The sequence below is a fragment of the Tachypleus tridentatus genome, chromosome 6, assembly GCF_004210375.1.
Source record: "Tachypleus tridentatus isolate NWPU-2018 chromosome 6, ASM421037v1, whole genome shotgun sequence".
NCBI lineage: Eukaryota > Metazoa > Arthropoda > Merostomata > Xiphosura > Limulidae > Tachypleus > Tachypleus tridentatus.
This window is the reverse complement of record NC_134830.1, coordinates 95,803,451-95,830,832: the sequence shown is the minus strand read 5'-3', so window position 1 is coordinate 95,830,832 and position 27,382 is coordinate 95,803,451. Positions and strand designations below refer to the sequence as shown.

The window sequence follows — 27,382 nt, the reverse complement described above, 5'->3', positions numbered from 1 at the left end:
TTGAACTACCAGAGGGTTTTTCATAAATCAGTGCCATAATGAAGTTACTTATGTCTAATTCAGCTAAATTATAGGAACCTCTCCAGTTTAACTGTGAAAAGTAATGTATTCGGAATTTCATATAAATTTACTTTAATTTCCTGACATTTATGGTAAAAGTCGATGCATTTTGAACAGTCCAAATAATGGTATATCACAAAGTAAGTAGTGTTCACTAACAAGTTTACAAACTAACATTTACAAAATAATTTATTCTCAGTATCCACTCAGTGATGCCAGTTATGACTTAGTTACGTGCTTATCTTTATGTTCAGTGCATATTATGTACTCATACATTGACTTGCGCATATCAGTTACGATCCAAAGTTTAAACTAATCTCCACAACTGACTTGAAGATTTTGATCTTTGACCAAGATTTTGTCTTTTTGCCCATGTATGTTGAAACGCCATAAACTGTAAAAACTTCAACACACAATAAAGAGGCGATAAATTCCATACATTGGAATAATCATCACCGACAAAAAAACGTATCTTTATAGAAAACTCGTGTCAAATCTCCTGATATGCTTTTCAACGCTTATCATGTGAGATTATACATGTGGGTAAGGTAAAAAGAAGCGAAATCAATGAGTAATCTCTTTGATAACAAGGTTTTATGTCAGTAAAACATACCTTGTATAGTTTTAATATGTTCAGCTTTAATAATCTAAGCCAAGTGTGACAGTCAGTTACACTTACGCTACAAATTTGAACAGAAATACTAAATGTCTACCAAAACTGTCATCGAAATGAAATTTAAAACCACACAACCCGAGCGCTTTCGAAAGATGGACCTTCTTTAGGGGCTGTATTTCATTTCTCTCAAGACTTCTTGAACCTACGTGTTTCTCTAACATCATAAATGACTGTTATCAGTTGTTAAAGTAGCCTACGCTCTATAGAGTTATTACCATTGATGATAAACAGTTAAGAAAAGTCATGATAATGTGGTTTATCATAATTTAACACCTATGAAGTCAGATCAATTGGACATTGTATTTTGTACTGTTATTCCCAACACAAGTGTTCAGTCAGAACGTTTCGAGAGAAACAGAAATAACATGTTATATTAATGCTCGAAACTCGATAATTTTTGTTCTTTATTCATGCTTATAAAACATTGAAAAAGAAATATTACAAAATGTAATTTTTTCATGTCACTATAGTACCACGGTAGTTAATATGTAATATGTTCATCGTTTGTTTGTTTTTGAATTTCGTGCAAAGCTACAAGAGGGTCATCTGCGCTAGCTGTCCCTAATTTAGCAGTGTAAGACTAGAGGGAAAGCAGCTAATCATCACCACCACCCACCGCCAACTCTTTTACCAACGAATAGTAGGGCTGATTGTACATTATAACGCCCTTACGGCTGAAAGGGCGATCATATTTGGTGTGACGGGGATTCGAGCCCGCGACCCTCAAATTACAAGTCGAGCGTCCAAACTACCTGCCCATGCTGGGCGTAGTATGTTCATTGTATCTTCCCAAATAAACTTGTAGTTTAAATTTATGGTCGATATATTTTCCACCAAGGTTCTTAATCGTTGTCGGACTCTCTTGTCAAGTTGGCTTGCGTATGTTGGTTTATTGTGTTCTCGGTTGTCTTGGTTTTATGGTCCAATGTAGAAGTTACCATCAAAGGTTTTTGGTCAAAATATTAAGCTGAGGTTTGAGTTTGTTGACTTGAGATGTAAGCTTGGCGGATAACGATGATCTGACATGGAAAGAAAGGTATGCTTCTTGAAAGGTCGGTTTTTGCATATGGTTTCTTGCGGAGTGAAATTATGTGAAGAAATAGCAGAACTGGAGTACTTGATCTCTCCTGTTTTAGGAGACGTAATCCTGTAAACACCGTGGATGTAAGTTGATAGATCATCTTTAATGATTTTGTTAATTTCCTGGTTTGGTTTGTTTTAGAACAGAGCCACGGTGTGTTATCTGCTTTGTCCATCGCGGGAAATAAAACCCTATATTTTAGCGTTATAAGTCTGTAAACTTAACTCTTCCATCGATAATTGTATAAGTAATAACGTTTCGTAGGAAGATAATTTATAAGGCGGTGCTACTTTTGAAATTTTTGGCATGACATTTAATACTGGAAGAGAAAAGGTAAACAAAATTTTAGATGTCCTATTCCTTGACGGATATTTATGCATAATTTGAATAATTAATATTTATGGTGTTCTAAAAACACATAGATCCAAGAAGTCTTGATAAAAATGAAATAAAAACCCTATAACCTGAGCACTTTCAAAAAGTTGGCCTTGAACAAGAGGGTGTTTAGTGACACCATGGGGGTAATCCGGTTTTCCGAGAATTGCTTATTTCTCTGTGTACTGTTCTGACCGTCTCATTTCCGATGCAATGTAGTGGCGAGAGAGTGTGTGAAAAGGTGTTAGTGATATGTTAATTTTGAAATGCCTAAATGCATGTGTATTTTTAAACAAATATGTTTTGGTGTTTAAGTAAAATAAAATAAAGATAGCGTCTGGAGAGTGGTTGAAAAAGATACGTTATAATAATCAGTTTAAAAAATCATTTAATTAGTAATTAGTTACCCAAGATGTTCGAGGATTTGCAATGCTTCGCCTCGCTTGCGACTGAAGTTGAAGTATATGACTAAACAGTGAATAATTTTTTTTTTTATATGTCGTTCCGAGAAAAAGGAGATAAAGCCAGACTTGGTTTGGTTCGTTGAACGAAATTATCACCACATTTAAGTCTTTTATGTTTTGTCTACTTGCAGAAAGTTTGCATGAAGTCACAATTTTGTTATAATCAGTAGGACCATATATTTCTGTATATAGTAGTTTGTACCTTCATTGCGAGTGGTGTCCTATTGTGTATCTACCTATCTGGTCGTTATTTTGATTAAAAAATTCATAAGGAAGTAACTGACTATCGAGGATGCTCGAAAGTTAAGCATATTTCTTTCGCTGAGGTCGAGGTATTGTTGGATTAATGTATTAATAGAAGAGTTGGGAATTATTGGGAAAAATAAAGTTTAAAATCAAAAGTAAAGATCTAAACGAAGCGTGAAGGCGATAAAAGTGAAGGCAAGGCAAGTCTCGTGCGAGTAGTGGTAAAGAAGAAGAAGAGAAGTCGATCATCATAACAAACGAGCCACGTCAGGCATGAATAAATCCAAGTGGTATCTACAGATTCAATGCCTAAACATGTTGGTATAGGAGGAAACGTGGCTATGCTCTATAAAAAGAACATATATTGTTTGCTTGTTTTTGAATTTCGCTAAAAAAGTTTTTGAAAAAGCTACACGAGGGCTATCTTCGCTAGCCGTCCCTAATTTGGCAGTGTAAGACAAGTGGGAAGGCGGCTAGTCATCATCACTCACCACCAATAGTGGAATTGATCGTAACATCATAATGCCCCCATGGCTGAAATGGCAAGCATGTTTGGTGCGACGGGGATTCGAACCCGCAACCCCCAGATTACGAGTCAAGCGTCTTAACCACCTGGCCATGCCGGACCTAATAGATACTGTAAAAGTGGTGAACTCCTCACAAAGAGGTATTAATTTTGATTTATCATTAAGACAGTCGTTGTTCACGTTTTAATTTAGTATCTGTAGAATGTGATTCTAGATATTGTTGTTTTCTGGGCCTTGATATTTATTAATAACAGCTTCATAAAACCGGAATCGAAGTTTATGATGAACGAAAACACAAAAACAATAAATAAAAAATCCGATACTTGTGAAAATGCAACAGACATTTAATAATTCAACATTTCTGGATATACAAATTCCAATTATATCAAACAAGGTAACATATGCTACAGAGAAACTTGTGTTAAATGAAACGAAACGAACTGCAATGTAAAAGTGGTTATTTTGATACGAAGAGTTGGTTTTTCTTATAGCAAAGCCACATCGTGCTATCTGCTCAGCCCACCGAGAGGAACCGAAGATACGAAGAGATAACGCGTTAGAACCGATTCGATATATTGATTTAGATTCCGTTTAAATGAATTCGAAGCAAAACTGAAGAAACAAATATGTAAGTCTATATATATGTATATATATTTTAAAGATAAACGGATGTTTCGAACTGGTCATTTAATCCATTAGTTCGGATATCCAGTTTTCTTACTGTCACGGTGCTACAATTTAATGTAAAAATGTATTAATATGATCAGAGCTTCAAAAGGGTAAAAAATGTGTTGTTAACATACTTATCAAATAAATATCATCAAGCCACCCTCCATATTCCTCTACTTCAAAACTACAAATCGTTATTTTTAGAACTCTCCAGCCTATTTGTCATGCCAAAGTCGTCTTTTTGAAGAATAACTGGATTAAAAAATTCCGAAAGAAGATACTGTTTTATCACCAGGCATGAATCAACAAAGAACGAAGTAAAAACATACTGTGTCATGAATTAACTACCTCCACCCGCTTAACTTAATCTGATTAGAAACATTACTCAGAATGAGAAACTTAAATTACTCCACGATCAATGACCAACAGTACTGATTTTAAAAATATGTAAAAAATTCAGCTATTTAAATAGTCTTATAAAAAGCATGCTTAAAAATGTTTATTTTTCTCCATTTTAAAACTATCTTGAAACCAGTTTCACCATCTCTTGTGAGAAGTATATTGTCTTAAAAGAACTAGCAAATTATAAAAATATTCTTATCGCCCGACCTGACAAAGGCACGGGTGTTGTCATCCATAATACACGTTATTACATGAATAATATTTCCAATGACAATACTAAAGACTTATTCCCGACTGGTTAAATCTCATCACAATACAGGAAGAAAAAGAAGATACTAAAAAAAAGGAAAAAAAAACAAAGCTGTATTGAAGACACTTATTTACCTCATGGCTTTCACTTATTGGCTTGCTTAAAGTTCACAAACGTAGCGTTTGAATTTATACAACTTGGTTAAGTTCCTTGTTCCCATTATAAATGCACTTACCTTCGATGACTTTAAAGCAGAGGTTAAATTCGAGGGGAACTGTCTGGAACGGTATTCAACTTCTTTATAATTCACGCCATTAGCGTTCATAGTCTTCTGACTGCAAGAAATTAATTTTCTTTTGTACCACGCTGCTACTACAGAAGGGGTCTCACACACACAGTTTCACCTCTTTCAGTTAACTAAACTACTGGTTTACAGTTAAAGACTCTCTCTCCCTTGCATGAGAAATGTTAAAATTACTAATTCCTATCAGTATATGCTTTATAGTTTCACCGTTTAACCATTATTCATTAACACTCTATTCCAGGAAACAGTTCAAATTGCGTTTCCTAACAAAAATATACATTACATTGATTTTAACCCATAATAGTTTGAAGAATTATTGAAAGTTGCTTTGAAAGATACTTTATTTTAACAGTCAACTGTATTACCAAGTAAATCTCGTGGTAATGAGGTCACTGAAGGGTTAACTCTATCAAGCACACGTGTCTTGTCACTGTGAAGGATCTTAGCGATACACATTCAAACGGCCTTTACACAGAAGGAATGTTAATGACAGAATTTTAATTTTCCGAAGCTCTGATCATAATAAGAAAATCTCAGACTGTTGGAATTCGAAGCGCTCTAACATCAAAATTATTTATTAAACTGAAGGTAATGGGAAACGGTCTATTCTTGATATTCGAACCAATAGATTAAATAACCAGTTTCAACACTTTTATCGTAAAAGTACATATATAACGGTTTACACAGTCGACAAAGATGCTTTATTCCGTATATTTTTAAAATGAAACCCGATGCTGTCTTAGTAATATGTCACATAACACCTGTTCTGATTATCTCTCTCTTTATACCAAAATATGTGTACGTGTTTTCGTATTACCACATCGGAGTATCTGTCGAGTCCACCGAGGGGAATCGAACGCCTGATTTCAACGTTGTAAATCCGTATACTTACCGCTGTACCAGCGGTGGACTTATACCGAAATAATCGCAGAATATTCCAATAAACAACGGCTATTCTTTGTAATTTATCCAAACTTAGCATGCTAATTCTTTGAAAATAAATATATGTTTAACTTATGGACAACAAAAGACATGCTGTCGATCTAGTTCATCCCATTCATTAACTTAAATTTTAAAATAAAACAAAATATTCAAAGCCAGTCCTTATTATTCAAATATTTATTAAGTGTTCCTTTAAACTTTACACGTGAAGACAATTCGTAACAACGCCCATTCACCGTTAGAAAAATAAAGCTGTCTTATAGAAAAATAACTCTTATCCTGTCAAAATTTACATCTGTGTCCTCTAGTCTTATCATTAATCACTATATAAGTTGATGCACCAAAACCACCAATTTTCTTAATAATCTTAAACAATTTAATCAAATCTCTTCTAATTTAAAAATATATTAACCTGTCCTTATATGATAACCTTTCTATTCTAGGTATCATCAAAGTAGCCCTCTTCAGAACCTTTTGCAACAATTCAAGATCCTTCCTAAACTAAACAGCCCAAAAATTTACACAATAATCCAAAGATGGTTTAACCAGAGACCTATGCAATAAAACTAAAATATTTTTGACTTGCTATTAGCAAAAGCACTTTACTTGGATAGCTTTAGAGATTGAACAAGTTGACCACCGAAGGAAACCATATACTGTAGATAAACGCCATTAATTTTGGTCATTCTACTTTTAGGTAAACCAACTTCTATACTAAAGTAACAAAGTAAAAGGATAATTAAACCCTTTTAAACTTATTTAAGATAAACCCTCAGCTTGTTGTTGTTTTGAATTAAGCTACACAATAGGCTATCTGTGCTCTGCCCACCACGGGTATCGAAACCCGGTTTTTTGCGTTGTAAGTCCGCAGACATACCGCTGAGCCACTGGGGGAGCCCCTCAGGTTCATAAACTGTTCAGATTTATTACCTAATCGAGTGCATTCCTAGATCATTTATAAACATGCATGTAGTGTCTGTGGCTCCGCGTACATTGGTAAAATAATACGTCAATTACATTTACACACCTGCGAACTCGTTAAGTTAACAAAATAAGTTAACTTCAAAATAGCTCTCAAATCCTTCATTTTTCGCAGTTCGAACACAATGAAATCAGCAACCATCGAATTTCAATTAAGCATTTCAGAATCATCTCATATGGATCATCATTTTAAAATTACATATAATAAACAAACTTCCAACTGTAAATAATAACACAACTTCAGTTAAATCTGTTCTAAATAGCTTAGATAATTTCACAAATAAACTGAAATATGATAACCTTTATGTGTTCTACAACTACATTGAAACTTTTTAATTTCATTATACAGGGTGTTCGGAAAGTCACTGTGCACTTATATATTTATTAACAAACATGTTTCAATATAGAATATAGCAGATAAATATGAATGACAATTATAAACAATGTTGAAAGTGACCCCCGTTGGCATTAATACAGGCTTGGATCCTTCTTATTTTGTTTCTAAACACCGCTGTCAGTTGCTGGTTTGAAATAGACTGAATAAAATATGATTGCAAAACTGCACAGTGACTTTCCGAACACCCTGTATTATTTTTGCTTTGTATTTTAAATCCTCATTATAAAATGTTAACTTTATAAATTTGGAAATATCCGTAACTTGTATTTTATCTAGGTTTAATATAGTTTTCTGAAGACGGAATATGTACATTCTGAAACGTTTCAACTTGACATTTCAGTTGCCGTTTCACATGAATTAAATGTTTGTTGTTGTGCTTTGTTTGGCATCGACCTTTATTCTACAGTTTATTTAATTGTTCAGGATTTCTAGTATTATTTTCCATTTCCTAAAATCGAGTACTTGTCTCATTCAAATGAACATCTGTTGTGTGTTCAGCTTCGGGTGTTTTTTCTAGGCCTTATTGTTTTATCACGTTCTTTTAATCACTAATTAATAGTTGTTCTTATTTTACCCATTAGGATTTCACTATAACTACAGAAGACTGTAAAATAAAACATTAAGCTTTGTAAGATTACTAAGTTTCCAGTTCTTGTCAGCCAGGATATTTCGAAGGCAAGAACTGAAACCATAACTAATATTAAATGTTTGACAAATGTACATGAGTTTTAGGTTAGATTAAGAACAAAGAATTGGACGATGGTGGGTAAGGAAATCAGTAAAAAATGTCTTGGGTTTTATTGACTATATAATGAAATGTATGGGGTAACCATTAGCTTGATTTTTTTTTTAAATTTCTTCTTCTGGTGAATAAATACTATTCGTGGTGATGTTTTTGGATCATGGATGAGCTTACATATTGGGCAAACTGGACAACTATCCTGGGCCCCACACATTGAAGAGCCTTTTACTCTATGTTTGAATTTTCTTATCATTATGGGATTCCATTTACTGAATTCTGCTCAGGGCTCCAAAATGACTAACACCATTCCTGATTAGAATGTCTAGAAATGGAAGTTGACAGACTGGCTCGACCTAAATAATAAGTTGAATATTTTAATTCAGGAAGTTTAGGTGTTGAAGAATATCTCAGTGATATTATGATTATACGACCTCATGACAAAAGTATAATTCTCATAGCGTTTCTACAATCGTACTCTTAGTTTTACGATTCTTTAAGTATAGATAATCGAATTCGAATATGAGGTAATCTCCGATAATTGATAAAAAGGTGGAAAACCATGGCTAGGCAACTGATCTGTTCATAAAAAGTTTGAAGTCAAGCACAGAGCAGAACAATGTGCTGTCTCTGATCTGCCAACTACGGGTATCGAAACCTAGATTCTGACGTTGTAAATCCGCAAAGATACGGCTTTCCCACAAGAATCGTTCGTAGAAACAGTCCTTAAGTTAAAAATATTATGGTGTTGTAAACGTAGGAGAAAAAAAGCTTCATAACTTAATCAATAGTTTGATTAACTTATAGGTTTAAACAAGTTTGTTTTTTAATGTCTGTTAGATAACTGTTGAAATATCAAGAACTGGTATGTTTTGCTGCCACTTTTTTCAGCAACAGAAGCATTACTTTCGGCATTAAATAAAATACTTTCTTATTTCATGAGGATTAAAGTGTGTGCAAAGTCATTCCAATAACTAAAATATACCTTGATTTATGTTCTGGTGATAGCTTATCCAAAGAACGGCGTTCCATTACATGTAGATATGCAGACCAGAAACAGCGCAATTGGAGAAGTAACACTGCAGCTGCAAGAAAGTGTGTTATAACATATGTAACACTTGCACTCTTGTTCGCCCAACACTAAAATCAGGGGTTCGTTTCCCCTTGGTGGACTCAGCAGATAGCCCAATATGGCTTTGCTATAAGAAAACATACATACACTTCTTCGCCGAATGTAACTTTGTTACAAGAAAGAAAGAACTTGCCACAGTAGTAGTAGTATTTGTTAAGGCCTTTCCAAAATATTTGCATGGCCGTGAATTTACTATGTAAATAGACCAAAAGTTGTTGAGATGATTGATGAACTTGAAAGAACTAAAATGTATGATTGCTGATTGGATCACATTGTGTTAGGAATACAGTTTCATTGTACAACACAAATAGCATGGAAATGTAGAGCGAATTTCTCGTTGGAAAGAGCAGCTTGATTATTTGTAAAATGTCCAAATGTCACGCATAATACTACATCAGAATAAACTGTACAAATGATTTAGTTCTATTAATGAATCTCCGTCACACCAAACATGCTCTCCCTTTCAGCTTTGGGGGCGTTACAATATGCCAATCAATCCCGCTATTCGTTGGTAAAAGAGCCCAAGAATTGGCGGTAGGTAGTGATGACTGGCTGCCTTCCTTCTGGTCTTAAACTGCTACATTTTGTACGGCTAGCGCAGATAGCCCTCGTGTAGCTTTGCGCGAAATTAAAAACAAATAAACGAAAAATAACATGGTAACACACATATGTTTTGTATACACATTCAGTCATACGTATCTTTCTCAAGAGCTATGAAATATTTGACCAATTTTTAAGACAAGTGTTTAAACAACATGCTAATTTAATTATTTTTATGTTATTATTCCTAAGAAATAGGATTCTGATTTACATTTCTTTCTAAATAGATATAATTCATATGTCTGTGATGTCATGTTGAGTTTTGTCGTATTCTTAAACGCAAGAAGCAAGTAAAGAGTTTAGATACAGTTTTATCACTGGCTTGAATAGGTCATAAAATATCTCAAAAATCTCAGATCATAAAATATTCAAGTCAAATTAAATTCTGGTTTCAATTTTGTTCCCTTTCAAAATTTTTGTGAATGTGCGAGTTACTGAAATTACACAGACTTCATTCGCTACCAAATATGCTTTACCTTTGTAAAATTCCCAGGTTAATTTTTCAGATTAATAGTAAGCTTCCTGTGACATAAAACTGATCTTTGACTTCTACATCTGAGAAAATGTGGAGAAAACCAACTGAGAACTTCTATTAATCATTCAAGTTATATTACTTGATTTTGTTTTAAGCTGTAATGGAGTTATTCTGAACCACGTGAATGGTTTGCTGAGTTTATATTCCTAATAGATTTTTAACATATATTTGAGCTTTCGAACAGCTACTACAAATCATCAGTAAAAAACCACCCACAGATGTAACATAGCAATGTCACGCGTTGTATACATTAATCTTCGTATAGTCTCATCAGAAGACTCTGTTCGTAGTTAAGCACTAAGCTAAACAATGGGCTATCCGGGGGTATAAAAAAACATGTGGACATCTCCACCTGGGAACTTTCTTCCGCTCGATTACTAAGTAAAGAGATATCGAAAGGAAAGTTACAACTGGGATTTTACAACTGCGTCATCTGTTAGAAACATCACTAAACATGAAGAAACAGATAACGTGGTTTCTGCTCCCGCGGTGACATTGTAATTAAACAAGCTGACGAAGAAGTAGTACTAGTGGCTGTTTGGAAGAAAGAACTATATTTTCGGGAATCTCACCGACAACTGTCAGACCTACAGTACTGTGTCATCTGTTATAACGACCCTCTTGATCAATATCAACAGACTATCCATTCCACTACAGAACTAATTATAACCAATAACAAATCGTCATTGAAAGCCAATAATTTAATTGTTAAATATCCTAGGCTTTCTGTATTCTATCTTCTTCCTAAAATTCACAAGCCAAACTATCCTAGTAGACCCATAGTTTTAACATGCAGCTGTCCTACTGAATTAATCTAACCAAACCAAAGGAATCAACCTGTACCAAAAGACTGCACTAACAAAATAACATAAACAGGGTCAGGTGTTGTTTTTTTTCACTTTGTTACTCTTCCATTAATTCAGAAAAAAGTGAAGCATGACTCATCAGAGCATGTCACACGCTTCATTGTGCATATTTTAATATATTGAGCAACACTGAAGCTGTACCTTCCCCTTTGTTTCCGACACAAGTTGTTTTTGAATTGTTTGTTGACTGCCGTATGACATTTTTGCAGTTTGTATTTGTCCTTCACAAAATATTGTCGAAGACAGCCAAGTCCTTGCAGTTATTAAAGGAATCACTCTGAGATATTTGTTGCACTTAATTAGCTTGCCCTAAGTTTATACTCAATTTGTTATTAGTGGATAATGGCTAGTTTTTTGTTGTTTTTTTTTGCGGTAGACATTTATTTTCTATTACCAATCTTTACAAACTATAATTACAAATTACTGTAAACAGTCGATGAAAGAAACGAACTTTGATAATGACATTCTTAGTAATACAGCCATCTACTAACATACTCATTGTCTTTCAGAGTGAAAACGACATAATTAAATCTTTGCATTTGAAGGTCTTTAAAATATCAACCATTGATATTTCACTCTGTTTTATTTACAAATTAATATGCGCGGAGGAGGGGTCCTAATGGTAAAAAATTACTAAAATGTTGGTCAGTATATGTATAGTAAACCCAACCTGCTTACCTTTTTATTTTTTGCAAAATATCCCCTAATTCCATTTCTGCTTATCATTGAGCAAGATCTAAAACTTTTCTTCAATCGTCATGTGGAGTCAAGTTAGAAATTTTCCCTGAGGTGTAATACGGAAGTGATTCTGAAATTTTTCCTCAGATGTAAAATGAAGAGAAATCTAAAATATTTCTCTGAATTGTCACATAAATTCAATTCTGACATCTTTGATAGGATAATATACTTAGACAATTCCAAAAATCTTTCCTGATATATTACAAGGATAAAAGTTTGAAATTTTCTCTAAAGTGTCACAAGAAGTCAAATCTATAATACTTCTTTTATATTTTCTTTCAGTACTGGCGCTTTCGTGAAAACCAGGCTGAAGCAGAAGTGAAGGCAGCAACTGATATTTGTACAAGCAATTATAAACTGCCACAAGGTTGCTTCAAAAAAACAAAATTTTAATTTATAGCATGAACTGGAAAGCAAACTAATAACAAAACTTAATCACAATATACAATACAGTTTATATTACTCAAAGATAATATTACTTTTAGAGGTTGTGTTATACAAACACTTCCAACATACTACGTTTGGAAGAACTGCCAAATTAGCGTTGGAAAAATTAAAACCTAAAGAATAAAATTTATCTTAGTCACACATGACCTTGAAGAAGAAAAGATTAAGCCATGCAATTCTAACTAGAAGACTAGTTAATTTTTTTCTAAAAACAAACTTTTCGTCAGTAAATATAGATTAAACTTGTTTCATTTCCATTTTCAGGTATATTTTTACAAAAGAAAAAAATAGTTAATTAAATACTGTGGCTAAACTAATTGTAAAATAAAATTTAACAGAACTTGAAATATTCGGTGTAACACCAATTATCTGAATGTTTGACTATTATTGCTATAACTGAAATTAGTGACAATAAATCTTTATTTAAATAAGTTAAGAAATAAATTCAATTGAACTGCTTTTCTTATAGAACATCATACATTGAGTACCATAAAACTGAAACGCAGTTAAGTTTTGATAAATATGATCTCAACGTTGCTTTTCACAAATTACTAAATCATTTGTCAGTTAAAACTGATAGTCAACTCACGGTTTTATCGTTTCTTTGTTTGTGAGCTATTTGTTCTCTGCTCACCATGAGTATCGAAACCCAGTCTCCAGCACTGTAAATCCGCAGACCACTGTGTTACTGAGATTTACTAGACCAATGGGGGTTGGGGGGAAAGCAAATAAACTCTTTCTCCTGTTAAATGAATTTTTAAATAGCATTTTGTGTTAAACCCCTTTTATGATCAAGATTCTTGCAAATAAACAAAGTCCTCCCTCATGTTCCTATTTTTTTTAAAATATTTTCTCTGTTGCTAAAGTGTCAGAGTCTAGTAAAATTTAACTATTAATTGTTTCGCGATTTATGGTGTAAGAAATGAGAATGATTGAAAAGCATTTCCTAGTTATGATGAAAATAGCACTGATGAAAAATAGAATAAAAATTATCATACAATAATGAATAGTTGAAACATTTAGTAGATCTGAAAGTCATAACAACAACAGAGGTTTGACAGAATATTTATTTTTTCACCTGACTCAGCATTAATTTCCTTCTTTCTTGTATCTCAATGAACAAGATTTTGTTAAACCGAAGTCATCCACACACACAAACTGCTGATAAAATATGACATGCAATATATCTTAATGCATGATAGTGGATATTTCGATTCTTAGTTATTGAGAGAAATATCTTCCCTCTTATGTATTTATAATTCATTAAAACAAGATGGGTTTTACAGACGCTTATTTTATTACATGATATATTATTTCTGAGCGTGTAATGAAATAAATTACTATTACTTCCTTTCGACCTTGCAAATACGCACGTACAGACACATCTCATCTACACTTTATATCCGTTACGAATAATACAAGACTTCAGTGTTTCATGAATACAATGATAGGTTTAACTATATCAAACTAAATATAAAGGTTATCCTTTGATTCCAGTGATATCAAAATTGTATAAATTTATCGCAAGATTTATTTTGTTCGTTTTATAACAAAGTCACATTGAGCTATCTGTTGTGTCCACCACGAGAGAATCGAACTTCGGATTTTAGTGCTGTAAATCCATAAACTTACTGCTGACGCCCCTTGGAGACGTTTTTACTGGAATAAAACAATGAAGTATGTTGTTTTTTAGTAATTAGAATAAGTAAAAATAAAATATCCACTGAAAATATAAAGGCTTGAATGTATGCATTCAAAGACGATAAATAAAACATCTTTGTAAACATTTCAAATGATTTTAATTTGCAAAAAAACACGTTTTTTTATTCATTTATGTGATTGTTATAATCAATCACCGAAACTTTCATTCTAACAATATCTTACATTAAATTTAACAGGCCCTAAGGATCGTGAAAAAAAATAAAGTTTGTGTAGACTACTAATACCGAAATAAACTCATTAAAATATGATATATATAATTGTAAAAGAAGATCATATTAATAATAAATCTAACGAGTTCATAGTAAGTTTATCACAGCTAACAGTATCAGAGATGTAAGGTACGAACGTGAGAACTTCTCAGCTAAAGTCTTATCAAACGTGTAGTTTTACCTATTGCAACGTGAAAATTCTAATGGACACTGAGGACTGTTAAGAGTTTTCAAAAGTACCAGGATGTGGTGTTACAGTTTCCTTTAAGAAGTACTAAAGAGACGGTTCGTTGGCCACTGCAGTCTGTATGTAAGTAATATCTTCTCGCTCAAACGAAAACGAAGAAAGTAAGACACGTTGTCCACATCTCAAAACAAGAAGGCTCTTAAAAGAGAACATTGTTCTCACGAAGACATGTTTAGAAATAACACTCAGTGAAAGAGCAATCTGTATGAAGAATCTAATATATGGTGGAGGCTAAAAGAAGGCCAACTAAATGGATACTAAGCATCATTTTGTCCTTGTTGTTTGTTGCCTGCCATTAAACATAATAATAGTGTTAATCTTGCTTGATCTTTACCGACATTGTAAATAATATATTATCAACAACAATTACCGTAAAAAGAAAGTTGATGGGATAAAATGGTAAAAGTAATGAGAACTACCATGACAAAAAAGTAATTTCAGTTTGTTTTTTAATTCTCTTTTTGACGAGTTCTAGTCGGATTTTGTAACATTTTGGTCAGTCTCATCTCTAGCTTCGTTTTTTCAAAGGAGAAGACTACAATAGGAATATTCTTTTAGAATAATTTGTACTAAGAATAAAATAATAATTATTAGCTCAATAAAAACTGCTAATCTATTTTTGAAATACGTCTTTTTAAAATACTCATGCAATGAATTTGTTGGCTCACAATTTTATTTGTTATAAGGTCCCCAGTCACAGAAGAACGTGTAAAGATGTGTATATATTACAGTTATTCCACTGGTTATAGCTGCGGTTTCCAATGTATTTTACATATTAAGTGAATGATTCTTCCCCAGTGTTACGTTGAGTGTTGTAACAGAAGATAACATAAAACTCACAATATATTCTAATATCTGGACCTCATCTATGGTGTGCAAGATAAAAACGAGTTTGTGATTTCAGAGAGAACAAGAAAAATGTTCACTGAAGTGTCAGAAGAAAGAACTCAAGTGTCATAAATATATATTATTCTTCAAAGAAATGTTTGCTATTTTACAATATTAACATCATTATAATTAATTATATTTGTCTGATCACAGGTAGGGGTTATACGTATATTTCTAACAGTTGTTTAGTAAATGGACCTGTTGACCATATTCATTTATAATGGACAACCTGCTGGGAGGTTCTTTATCGTATTTCCCTAGCACACCCGACTTCTAGTAATAATATGAGCTTGAAGTTATCCATACCGTGTTCCTATTTCGCTTGTACTTCAGCTCTCTGGAGTGAGGTGAGATAAATTTGAAGTGGCAGTTCAAAGACACGTACAAGTTAAATAAGTTGGGAGATCGTTTCAAGTTAGTATGAATTTTGTGTTTGTCTCGCTTGAATGTGTTTGTATAAAATGATCGTTGACTTCTGTAACTTTAAGAATTGTGATGTATTGTATTAAGACATTGGTATGACATAAAAGAAGGGAATTTCCATGATTCAGAACTTTGATTTTTTTTTCTCTGTTGGTTCTGTTTTCGTCTGGTGTAGACCTGTTTTGACTCTGCTCTCCAACACAGCAGCCAGTTGTAATTATATAACGGAACAACGAAGCCGACTAGTAAGTTAAACGAAAGTGAGTAAAAATTGGCTTCTTAATTGTATATTTGTGTTACTTACTTTGTCTTTGCTATTCTTGTTATAGACACTTGTAACCACCTGACATATCGATGTGCCTAAATATCATACCACAACACTTTCACAAATACAAATTTTAATACTACTCTACAGGACTAAACGAATTCAATCTTCAATAATTTAAACATATGCAGGAGTTAATTATAGCTGGTTAGATAGAAATCAGTTGTTCTAACGAGTTAACCAACAGCCATTAATTGTTTTTTTCATTCAACATCACAGTCCTTTCTCCACAGTAGCGATCGTAAAATGGCATTTATTTTTAGTAATATGAAACAATTACATATCAAGACATTATATACACGTGTGCGCACGTAAAAACTGGCACTTCTGTGTAATTAGCTAGATTTGTGATCTGTTGACGCCAGTGTTTAAAAATTAATTTACACTTGTAATTTCTATAGGATTTAGTCAACGAATAATCAAGAGTTATAAATGACCTGGACTAACACTGAATCTCGAATGATAGAAGACATTCAGTTCGCCCCTGAAGAAGAAAGGTCCACCTTTCGAAAGCGCTCGGGTTATGGGTTTTTTATCTCGATCATTATTGAACCTACGGGTTGGTTTAACATCATGAATGATAGAAAACAATATTTTCTTACAGTTATAATACTCAGCCATCTAAAACTTCATAACAAATTTCACCTTCGACTCAAAACTGGAAACGTAAGGTGGGCGATGTTGTTTCTTCGTGTCGCACATGTGGAATTCCCACTTGGGGAAGTGATATCACGCTTAAATTATTTACGCATAGTTCTGAGTTGTTTTGGTCTGGCCTTCGTATGAAAAAAAAATTATAAACAGACGTTGTCAAGTAAAGAAGATGCGAAAAACGCGCCAATAGCTGACAAGAACCATCAGTGTTCCTAAAAAGTTTGGAACCGTGAGTACTTCAACGAATTTAACAGATTGTTTCACGCGCTGTCCTTATAATTCCAAACAAGTTTGAATTAACTCGACCTTCCCTTGCTTTGACAATGTCGTCATAGTAAAAAAAGCTGCAAATCACTTATAGTTCAGGACATTTTGGACACACTAATATACACTAGTCGAACGGTTTCACAATACTGTTAAACTAGAAATAAAGTAAGAAGATGAGGGAACATTGAACATGATGAAAGAAATGTATTTTACAGCCTCTCGTCTTAGATAGTGGTCAGCCGGATTAATCCACTTATTTTCAGAGTTGGTTTCACAACACTGTTAAACCAAAAATAAGGTAAGAAGTTGAGGGAAAGTTTACATCAAGTAAAAAATGTATTTTACAGCCTCTCGTCTTAGATAGTGGTCAGCCGGATTAATCCGCTTATTCTCCGAATTGAACTGGATTCGTGACACCTGTCCCAGATTTTTGGAGTATGCTAGAATAAGACAAGTAACGAAAGCGGAACAATAAGAGGGGATAGTAATAATTATAGGAACAAGTTTTTACCCATGTGGTTAAGGCTTCAGCAGATGCATCGAACTATTTACAATACATAATTAATACAAAAATTATCAGCTTACGATATATACGTAGAATAATGGATAAATAGCTAATTATTAGTTAACTAAATCAGTACTGGTCTACATACAGTCACTGCGATTTAGGTTCCAGTTAACTGTACGTTAGATACTATATATACAAAAAAGTAAAAAAGTTATTTACCTATTTGTTTTGAACTTCGCAGAAAGCTATACCAGGGTTATCTGCGCTACCCGTCCCTAATATAGCAGTGTAAGACTAAAGGGAAGGCAGTTAGTCATCACCACCCACCTCCAACCCTTGGGCTACTCTTTTACCAACGAATAGTGGGATTGACTGTCACATTAGAAAGCCCCCATGGCTGAAAGAGCAAGCAAGTTTGGTGTGACGGGGATACGATCATAACATATAACGTCCCCACCACTGAAAATGTGAACATGTTTGATGACAGGGATTCGAACCCGCAACGCTTAGATTGCAAGTTAAGCGCCTAAACCTTCAGGCCAGTTCTTTATTTAACCCGACACTTATGCTAGCTACATAAAACACAAATTAATTTTTATTATAATCGGCAGATTTCACGTACATTTATTGCGTTGTTTTCGAATGATTATGTCCTCTTTAATTTCTAAACAATTAAGACCTTACAATTGTAAGATAAATACATATTTATATCAGTTCAACACTTTGCTCTTTCAAGCATTAAGAGAAGATATTATAGATATTAATTTTTTTAATATTTAACTTTTTTTTTAGAATTTTTCAACTGATAATGCAGTTACTATGCTAGAGATAGTATTTTTACGGGCACAATCTAGTTCACAAGACGTTAGTTTGACCTGGTATGTCGAAACTAATTTTTTAAATTGAAGAAAAAACAACAAATATGTTTTCGGGTTACAGAATACTTATTGAAAATCGTGAGTGTAACATTCTTATATGAGAATGTTTAACATCGAGTAAAGGATTAACTCAGGGCTTTCTAAACTATTTCAAATCGCACCTATCTGAGTAGCCAAGCAATTTTCTAAGACCAATACACAAATGGAGAGAGGAGTTATGTTAAGTTTCAATAGTCCAGTAGCGTTCTTATATTTCATATTCGTTTTTGAGATATGAATTTAATAGTTTCTTTTAGATATTAGCGCAAAATGAATAATAGTTATCTGGGCTAACCATTTCTGACAGACAAAATGCCGGTAGCTAATCGACAGCACCCACTGCAAACCTTTAAACTATTTTAAATTAATATTTGCATTTTACTGTCACCCTTATAACGCCCACAAAGTTCTGAGTGCAGTTTTGCGGAAACGGAACGAAAGTCATGGACCGCCGGATTCACAGTTCGGCACGATAGTCCCTACTAAGAAACATACGAGTTTAAAAATAATTTCGCAACTCAAACTGTTCTCCTGTTGTAACAATATATATATGGTTGATGGTTTTATATATAAACACCAAAAACATGCGTACTTGACTGCTTTACCAAAATGATAGAACATCCGTTAAAATCATTATTTTATTTTTGTAAACGTTTTAACAATTTTATTGACAAAAGTCAAAATAGCATGAAATAATTTGTCCGTTTGTTTAAAACCAAAGCCACATTGTGCTATCTGCTATGATATTAAGAATCTTTTTCAGAAAAGAAACAAATATCCGGAAAATGAAAAGCAAAATTAGTCATCAGGTCTTGCGAAAACTGAAATGCTACAAACAGGAAGAATGCATAATAAAACACACATGCGCGAGGACTCGTTAAGCGGACGTAGTTGCGTCAACCTTACATAATTCTTGATGAAACACAGACGTGCTGTGAAATAAAAGACGTGATAAAACTACAACTGAAAGTAACCTATTCTACAGTCACAAATGAAAACTTTGTACATCTAAAATAAATCACCATGAAAATTAAAAAAAAAATCAAAATCAAAATTTTAAACGAAAATTCTGATAAATGAATATAAAAACAGAGACTAATAACACTATCAACCGAGCTAGTAATATTTAATGTTTAAAAGTTTTCTTTCATTGATTTCTAATTGAATTTAAAAAAATAATAAATTACGTATGACCATAACGAAGTGTAACAATCATAGTGAATAGACACGGAGACGCCTTGTAATTTTGGACAGCTTAGCGCTAGAACCGGCCTTGTAAACCAGAGGTCATGGGTTCAAATATCAGTTTTTTTTATTACTGGCTTTTTAATGAAAATTTTAATGTTAACATTTTATTTTCATTAATTCATAAAGAAATTTAAACTTTACATTAAAGGAACTGTGATATCTCTGTCCCGGTATGATAGCCAAAATTGTTTAAAACAGTCATATGAAAACCATTACAATTTTTTTCAGCTGCTGCAGTAAAAAGTCGAGATAAACACAACACCATATTTTAGAGTGTCACAAAGGCAAGATTAAGAAGTCATGGATGTTCAACGTTAGGGCAACCAAAACATAAATTAAAGTTTCTTTATTCAAGAAAATTAATATAAAAATATTGGTTCTCGATCTTAAAATTAAAAAACAAGATCAAGTTGTCACGATCACGTTGTCGTCGTTTAACTAAGGTTATTATTATCATCACTTAAAGGTAGCGCAAGTATTATGATTTCTTACCCACGCGAAAGCTATAATAACACAGGTTATTGAAATAACGAAGTATTAGACTGATTTACAAGTATAGTACACACAGTTCAATGTCAAGTTCAAATTTGATTACGATTTCTGTCACTAGCAAAATACTGTTACAGTAACAAATTAAATAGTTATTGTACAAGTGCTTTAATAGATCAGTTACAAAATATTTTGTTAATAACAGAATTTTGAACAAGTGTAGTAGTAAAGATTTTTTTAAGAAGACACTATTGAAATAGAATTATCGATAACAAGTTTTTACTTACCCAGTTTCAACGTACGTACTTGTAACAAGCTCGAGATCTATAATCACCAGGTGCTCAAAACTTGAGCAAGTTTATTTACAGGACTTTAGTGACAATATTCACCACCAGGGACTCATCACGTTAGCATGATATTAAATACCTCATTGGATATACCCCATAGTACATTTATCCGATTGGTTTTTAAAACATATTTTGCTATTGTTGGGCAAAACAAATTTCACCTGATGTATCATACATGATTCACCCAACAAGATTTCAGTTATATTGTATATGCAAAACGCAGTTGTACACGGTAAAAGAACTACGTTAACAATACAATTAAGTTTACAGACAGAAGTGGTTCTATACTTCCAGCATCGCATGCTACACATACAATATGCTTTTTGTAAATTTTCATACAAACAACAGGTGTTTATTATTTATTTATAAGCATCTAAAATTCCTTTTCTAGTGCCAAGTATACTCACTTACAAAAGTACAGGAACAAAAAAAAAATCACTAACAAAATCATATCTTGTATCTCAGGACGACTGGTATGGGTATTAACACTTACAAAGAAATAGGTATTAATATCCATACCAGCTGTTCTGAGATACATTTTCACTTCATGTGAGTTTCTCATCATCATGATATAGATTTTTATTACGTTCGATATTAATGTTCAAAATATACGGCCTCTCGACATCAGAAAAGAGAAGTCGCTTGGAATCAAAATACGACTATTAAAATAGACTAATCAGTTTAGGCTAAGGACTCGAATAAATGATGCAATAACATTAAAGTGCTGAATAAACCTAAAATATGATGAAAAATAGCATGACTGGAGCATGGTACGAGAATAAAATGCTATTTTACAGCGTTTGTAAATAGTATAACAATTCATTATTTATACTAGCTCTTGTTATTGTTGTAACGTTATACTATTCCACAAAATAGTAAAAAGTCACTAGTTCTATACCAACCAGCAAATTTTTGACCTTGTTTTCATTAAAATACATAAAAAACAAGCTATAACATATTTCAATGAGTGACACCCTTTGTGAATCGATCGGCTTCTTACAACATGGCCAGGTGGGTTAAGGCGTTCGACTCGTAATCCGAGGGTCGCGAGTTCGAATCCCTGTCACACCAAACATGCTCGCCCTTTCAGCCGTGGGGGCGTTATAATGTGACGGTTTTTCCCACTATTCGTTGGTAAAAAAAAAATAGCCCAAGAGTTGGCAGTGGGTAGTGATGATTAGCTGCCTTCCCTCTAGTCTTATACTGCTAAATTAGGGACGGCTAGCGCAGATAGTCTTCGTGTAGCTTTGCGCGAAATTAAAAAACAACAACAATCTTACAACATGAAATTACTTGCAAGGTACTAGAAGATTATATAGCATAGTTTACACAGTATTATTTTATAAATAACCACAAATAAACTTTTATATTTAGTTGTTATTCAATTAGAAAAAAAGTTTTAAATTAAATAAACAGCCAAATGATTAAAGCTTTAAAGACTTATAAATATTACATCATTTCCAATGTTATGAAATAGCAGTTAAAGTAATAATTACGACAAGTTCGTTTCGACAGTTATACGAACTAGCAAATTATACGCGCCCTTCGGGAAGGTATAACTGCTAGTTCCTGCTGAAGATCATTGGGCCTTTTCTACAATAATGCACTTATATGTGACATTCAGGATTTTATTAAAATTTTTGTTACCAGTAGCAGTTAATATTAGTTAACAATGAGCTGTCATCACAGAGTAGATTTTATTGAAATATTTTTATAGATGCAGCTATCGATGAAAATGCTTCTTTTTTCTGTTTCAACAAAGTAAAACATAAATGTTTAAGTTTGGTTTTGATTGTTTTATATTTTAAAGATATTTTGCTTTTTTGTAATTTTTATTGGTTAAAACTGAAACTTACTTTTTTATTTGTAATTTTTATTGGTTGAATATGAAACAGCCCGACATGGCCAGGTGGTTATAGCGCTCGACTCGTAATTTGAGAGTTGTGGGTTCGAATCCCCGTCACACCAGATATACTCGCCCTTTCAGTTGTAAGGGCGTTATAATGTAACGGTCAATCTCACTATTCGTTGGTGAAAAAATTGGTGATGATGATTAGACTTCCCTCTAGTCTTACCATGCTAAATTAGGGACTGCTAGCGCAGATAGACCTGGTGTAGCTTTGCGCGAAATTAAAAAACAAACAAATATAAAAGATGTCATTTTGCGGAAATGTCAATAGTTTTACATATTTCTCAGCTATAAAAATATTATTCATTTATGATTGGTGATGATCGGTGCGATAGTTTCCAAGATCTAAGCTCCATTACAACAAGATGTTTTTGTAATTGTTATTTGTTTTGTTGCTCTACTGGTATTTTTATAACAATGTAATCACTTTGCTGTACATATCGGAGCAGCTACGCCAGCCATGACCTTCTAAACACTCGAAATACTCTAGACTGCTGGTTTTCTTTTATTTTTGCAATGTAATATCCGGATATTTTTTTAAAATTCAATGTTGAGGCAGCATTATTCTTTTAGATAATTCAACTTCACGACAAGATTAATGATAAGAAAGAATGTTGTTTTTTTTAATTAAGGATATAGATCATATATAGAATTTAACTTCTCATAAACTACAAATACGACATAATTTCATTAAGGATACGCACTTTAACACAACCAAATTTACAACATAGAAAGTGAAGTTAATAGCACTGTCGTAACGTGTTTCATAATTAGAAGGGTTCTTTTAGTCAAAATATCGCCAAATCCAGTCCATATAACAATAACGAATTAATTTATTTCTTCATTAAAGTTTGTATTCGTTTGTTTGTTTGGAATTAAGCACAAAGCTACACAATAGGCTATCTGTACTCTGCCTACCACGAGCATCAAAACCTAGTTTTTAGTAGTGTGAATCCGCAGATATGCCGCTGTGCAACTGGGGGGCTAAAGTTTGTATGGGTTACGTTCACTTTGTTACAGATTGCAGGCCTAAGTTCAGAAACCAATGCTTTAATGGAAACTGCGATATAATTCCACAAGTAAACTTACTTACACGATTAACATACTGACTAACTCACTAAGTAACTGGTTTAAGGACTTAGAACACTTCTGGGTTCGACTCCCTGGTTTGAACACAGCAGATAGCCTAATGTGGCTTTGCCCTGAAACAAAGTAACAGAATAGACGCGATAACTCTCACTATTATCACTAAATTAAATCGCCTTCTGATTACTCATCACTTCTCTGCTTCAACAATTTTGATATTTCTCCTTTTTTACTAACAATACAAAACGTGACGTCTTGCACGATCTGGAAAGCAACATTTAGAATGAACCATTAAAATATAACTTACAATAATATAGTCTATTACTTTAAGTACTTGACAATGTATGGCTAATTGATACCCTCTTCGTAGTTTTAATGTGCTAGCACGTTGAACAGTTAAAGAGTGGCATTGTTTAAAATTATTTTAGGTCTTACTCTAATGTATCATTACATTTGTTACCCAGTAATAAATAATTCTTTTGCCAGCTTTGATGTTACTTGGAATATCGCGGCTAAACATTGTAAAAAATAAATAAAGGTCCTTGGCATTACGAACTATTTTGTTAGCTTTAAGAGATGAAAGGACAGTGGGCTTAAGTGTTATTAAACACAAAGGTTTTTTGATTATTGGCATAAATTGTTCTAGAAACAAACCCTTTATTGGCAAACGTTTTCATACTAAAGTAACTATTTTCGATACATATATTATCAAGCTGACACTTTAAATATCCTGGAGTTCTATACCATACTTCATAAATCCTGAAAATTTCATGATCATCAGAAGTTGGAAAGTACGCAATAAAAGAATAGCTAAGGTAGACATTGAAATGATGGTGAAAAAACTTATCACTTATGAAAAAAATAAAGATATGAATAAAGTAAAAGGTTTTAGAATCCCTCTGAGGCATAATTAAGCACCCTTGGAAGTTTCATAGTAATCAGAGATCGGAAACTCGAACAATGTTCGTCACAGCCAGACACAAGACACTTTTAGAGAATAATAGAGTTTTAAACCAGTCAGCCTTATGAATTTTAGTGTACAACTTAAGCTAGGTTGATCCCGCAACATACAAGGTTTGTGTTGTGCATGCACAAAGTGCTTTATATATGTTTTTACCAGTATTCGTATGATGACCATTAAACAGTGATTTGTTTAGGATTTCTACCATTATTTTTGTGGCGTTTTTTTCTCAGTAAGAAATATTGTGAGAACAAGTGAAAATGCACTCGCCAATATGTCGTATCTATTTAAAGTGTATTTTTCCACAGTTGGGAAGTCGCCAGTTTTCATGTAGGGTTTTTACATAAATACATATTAAATCTAGTAACGTAAAACTCTTGTTTTATCATTTAAATTATGCATGATTTTCTCTCAATAATTACTACCAAAATAATGAGAGAAGTAGTAAACAGCTTATATAAAACAAAACTCCATGCACATGGATGCGTTTTCAAGCAGTTACCCATGAAGAACTGTATAAACTGTTTATATATGCTTATGATGAAAGCGTTCGATTTCCTGTGTTTGGCGAATATTTCGTTCAATGAGCGATCCTATGAAGAAAGTCGTAAGAGCGGTAAGTATTCGGATTTGCGAGGGGTTCGATTCCCCTCGATGAACACAGTAGATATCCCGATGTTGCCTTTCGGTAACACACACACACACGTTATGAATATCCGTTATGAGCGGAAACTCGAAATATAGCGTTATAAATCCTTAAACTTACTTCAGTGACAGGTGAAATTTAATGGTATAAAGTAAGATACACCGTATTTTATTTATTATACCTTTGATTAATAGAAATGATTCAAATACCCAGTTTAATTATTTTAAATATTTTTTCGTTTATATACACTTAACTACAGTTTTATGAACTAGCCCTGAAGAAGCAACGAAAGCGAAACATCGGGCAGAATCAAAGTTCTCTTGTAATTATCTGGAGGGTAAAGGTAGTTTTTTCTAACTTTATTATCAAAATGAACTTTCTATATCAGTAGAGAATAAAACTTTCTCCAATAATCGTAAAATGGGAAGATAATTCAGAACCAATGTTCTGTCGTACTTCTTTGCTGCTGAAGGGAATGCTAAGACTTTCTCAACAGACTTATATTGGAAGATACATTGTTTTCTCAACCAATGGTAGAAAAGTGCAGCTGTTGCCTTCTATCGAGTGGCTGCCATCACTATTTTCTTCTTGAGCTTTGGCCAGGGACCATTTCGTAGTAATTAATTAACTGTATGGCTGTTGTATGTGTGACTTCAGCATACTGTAAAGAAATCATTGATATCTAACGCAACTGACCCTCTTTCCTATCAAAAAGTTCCGAAGCTTCTATCCATTTTTACTGACGTGAGCACGTGAGCTGTTGGGGGGTGAGCTGGGTGTTGAACTAGCTGGAAAGTCAACTCTTGACTGCCTCTGAGTAGTATCCCTCACTCTCTTCACAGGTGGCTCACTGTTTGCATTTGCCAAAGTCACCACTCCTCCATTGAGGTTCTGAACAGTGAAATCCTAGAATGTTTTTTCAGTCCTGTCTATGGCGCCAACTTTGCAACTGCTGCATATGTTCTTACCCCTTATGGTGGTGGCGTGCTTGACATCAGTGAAAATGCTGCAGTTATTTTCTTGTTCTTTTCTCCCCAGCATTTGGCTACAGCTTGAGGAGACCTCAACTCCCAAAGATGGTGTTAATGTCTTAAAACGGGAAACCTTCCAATGGGACATCAGAATTATGGTTTCTCTTCCTATAACTTCAGTTCTACTTTGGATGCAAGCATTGCAAACCAACCTTTTGCCAGTGTGATCGTGGTTGGAGACATGAGAGTGTCTTCCATTTTGCCCAGTGAGAGCTGAGCTACATTTCATAAAAGGCAGCTCCACCTTCATTAACTATAAAGTGACCTCAATATTGAATATGCGAGGTCATGGACATTGTAGAATTGTAGTGAAGTTGAACTCCTCACCAAAAAAAGAAATCTCCACTTAATTCTGAATAGTTGAAAATTTGAATAGTCAAATTAGTCCAAATTTTACTTTGAGTACCAAAAGTCCAAATTGAAAATCTTAGGTCAGTGAAATCTAATTAATGAAAATCTCATCTTGGTGTGCAAGATGAAGGTGTTCTATAATCTTGGTTAAAGTCATTCACCAACTTCTCCATTATCTTACCTTGTGGACTTTTTCTCAGTTGAAAGTTTAGTTAAAAGTTGTACGTCAGGGATGTTACTTTTTCCGTTCCCCTAGAAATCTTACAGCACACATTTTGATGCATTATAACTGCCATTGAATTGAAACAAAAACAAAATAGTGTTTTTATTAAAACACTTCGATATGCATGTTTACATGTGTACAAATAAAACAATGTGTACACCAAGTTTATATTTAATACAACATTTAAAATAATGCCTGTAAATTGCATTTACTTCCAATATATTCAATAATTCATGTATTCTGATTTTAAATAACCAAAATGTTCTGCACTATTATTATTGTAAGCGCAAGTAAAACAGTTTTTTGTTTCACATACATTGTTGCACTACTCGAAAAGTCACAGATGATACCGTGTTTTCTCTTAAAAGCAATGTGATTCTCATCGTTAACTTTATCTGTCTATGAAGCTTTGTTCCTCAACCAATATTCTATTTTGAAAACTGAAACACTTTTCCTCAAGTATTGTTTAAAAATAGTATGAATTTTAAAATAATGCCTCA

The 27,382-nt window shown here is 33.4% G+C and overlaps 1 protein-coding gene and 2 long non-coding RNA genes across 19 annotated transcripts in view; 1 reads left to right on the top strand and 2 right to left on the bottom strand.

Moving 5' to 3' along the window:
- LOC143253090 (prestin-like) overlaps nucleotides 1–27,382 on the bottom strand; it is a 144,425-nt gene that overhangs the window by 80,401 nt on the left and 36,642 nt on the right. For 4 of the 16 annotated variants that reach the window (XM_076506320.1, XM_076506323.1, XM_076506329.1 and 1 more), the window contains exon 1: nucleotides 20,616–20,718. The exons of 5 other annotated variants lie outside the window; for them this stretch is intronic. The gene's annotated coding sequence lies outside the window, so the exon portion shown is untranslated. Of the gene's footprint in view, nucleotides 1–4,985; nucleotides 5,086–9,098; nucleotides 9,122–20,615; nucleotides 20,719–27,382 lie in introns of those variants that run through there. 7 more of the 16 variants (XM_076506317.1, XM_076506322.1, XM_076506332.1 and 4 more) reach the window with 5 other exon arrangements.
- On the top strand, nucleotides 1,559–14,091 carry LOC143253101 (uncharacterized). Of its 2 annotated transcripts, XR_013029378.1 has the most exons (3): nucleotides 1,559–3,569; nucleotides 3,921–4,057; nucleotides 12,267–14,091. It is a non-coding gene; the product is annotated as an uncharacterized LOC143253101 (long non-coding RNA). The 2 variants fall into 2 exon arrangements; XR_013029377.1 differs by lacking the exon at nucleotides 1,559–3,569 and having other exon boundaries at nucleotides 3,580–4,057.
- Nucleotides 13,485–20,605, bottom strand: LOC143253102 (uncharacterized). Its single transcript, XR_013029379.1, has 2 exons — nucleotides 14,544–20,605; nucleotides 13,485–14,090 (listed from the first exon to the last, which is right to left on the bottom strand). It is a non-coding gene; the product is annotated as an uncharacterized LOC143253102 (long non-coding RNA).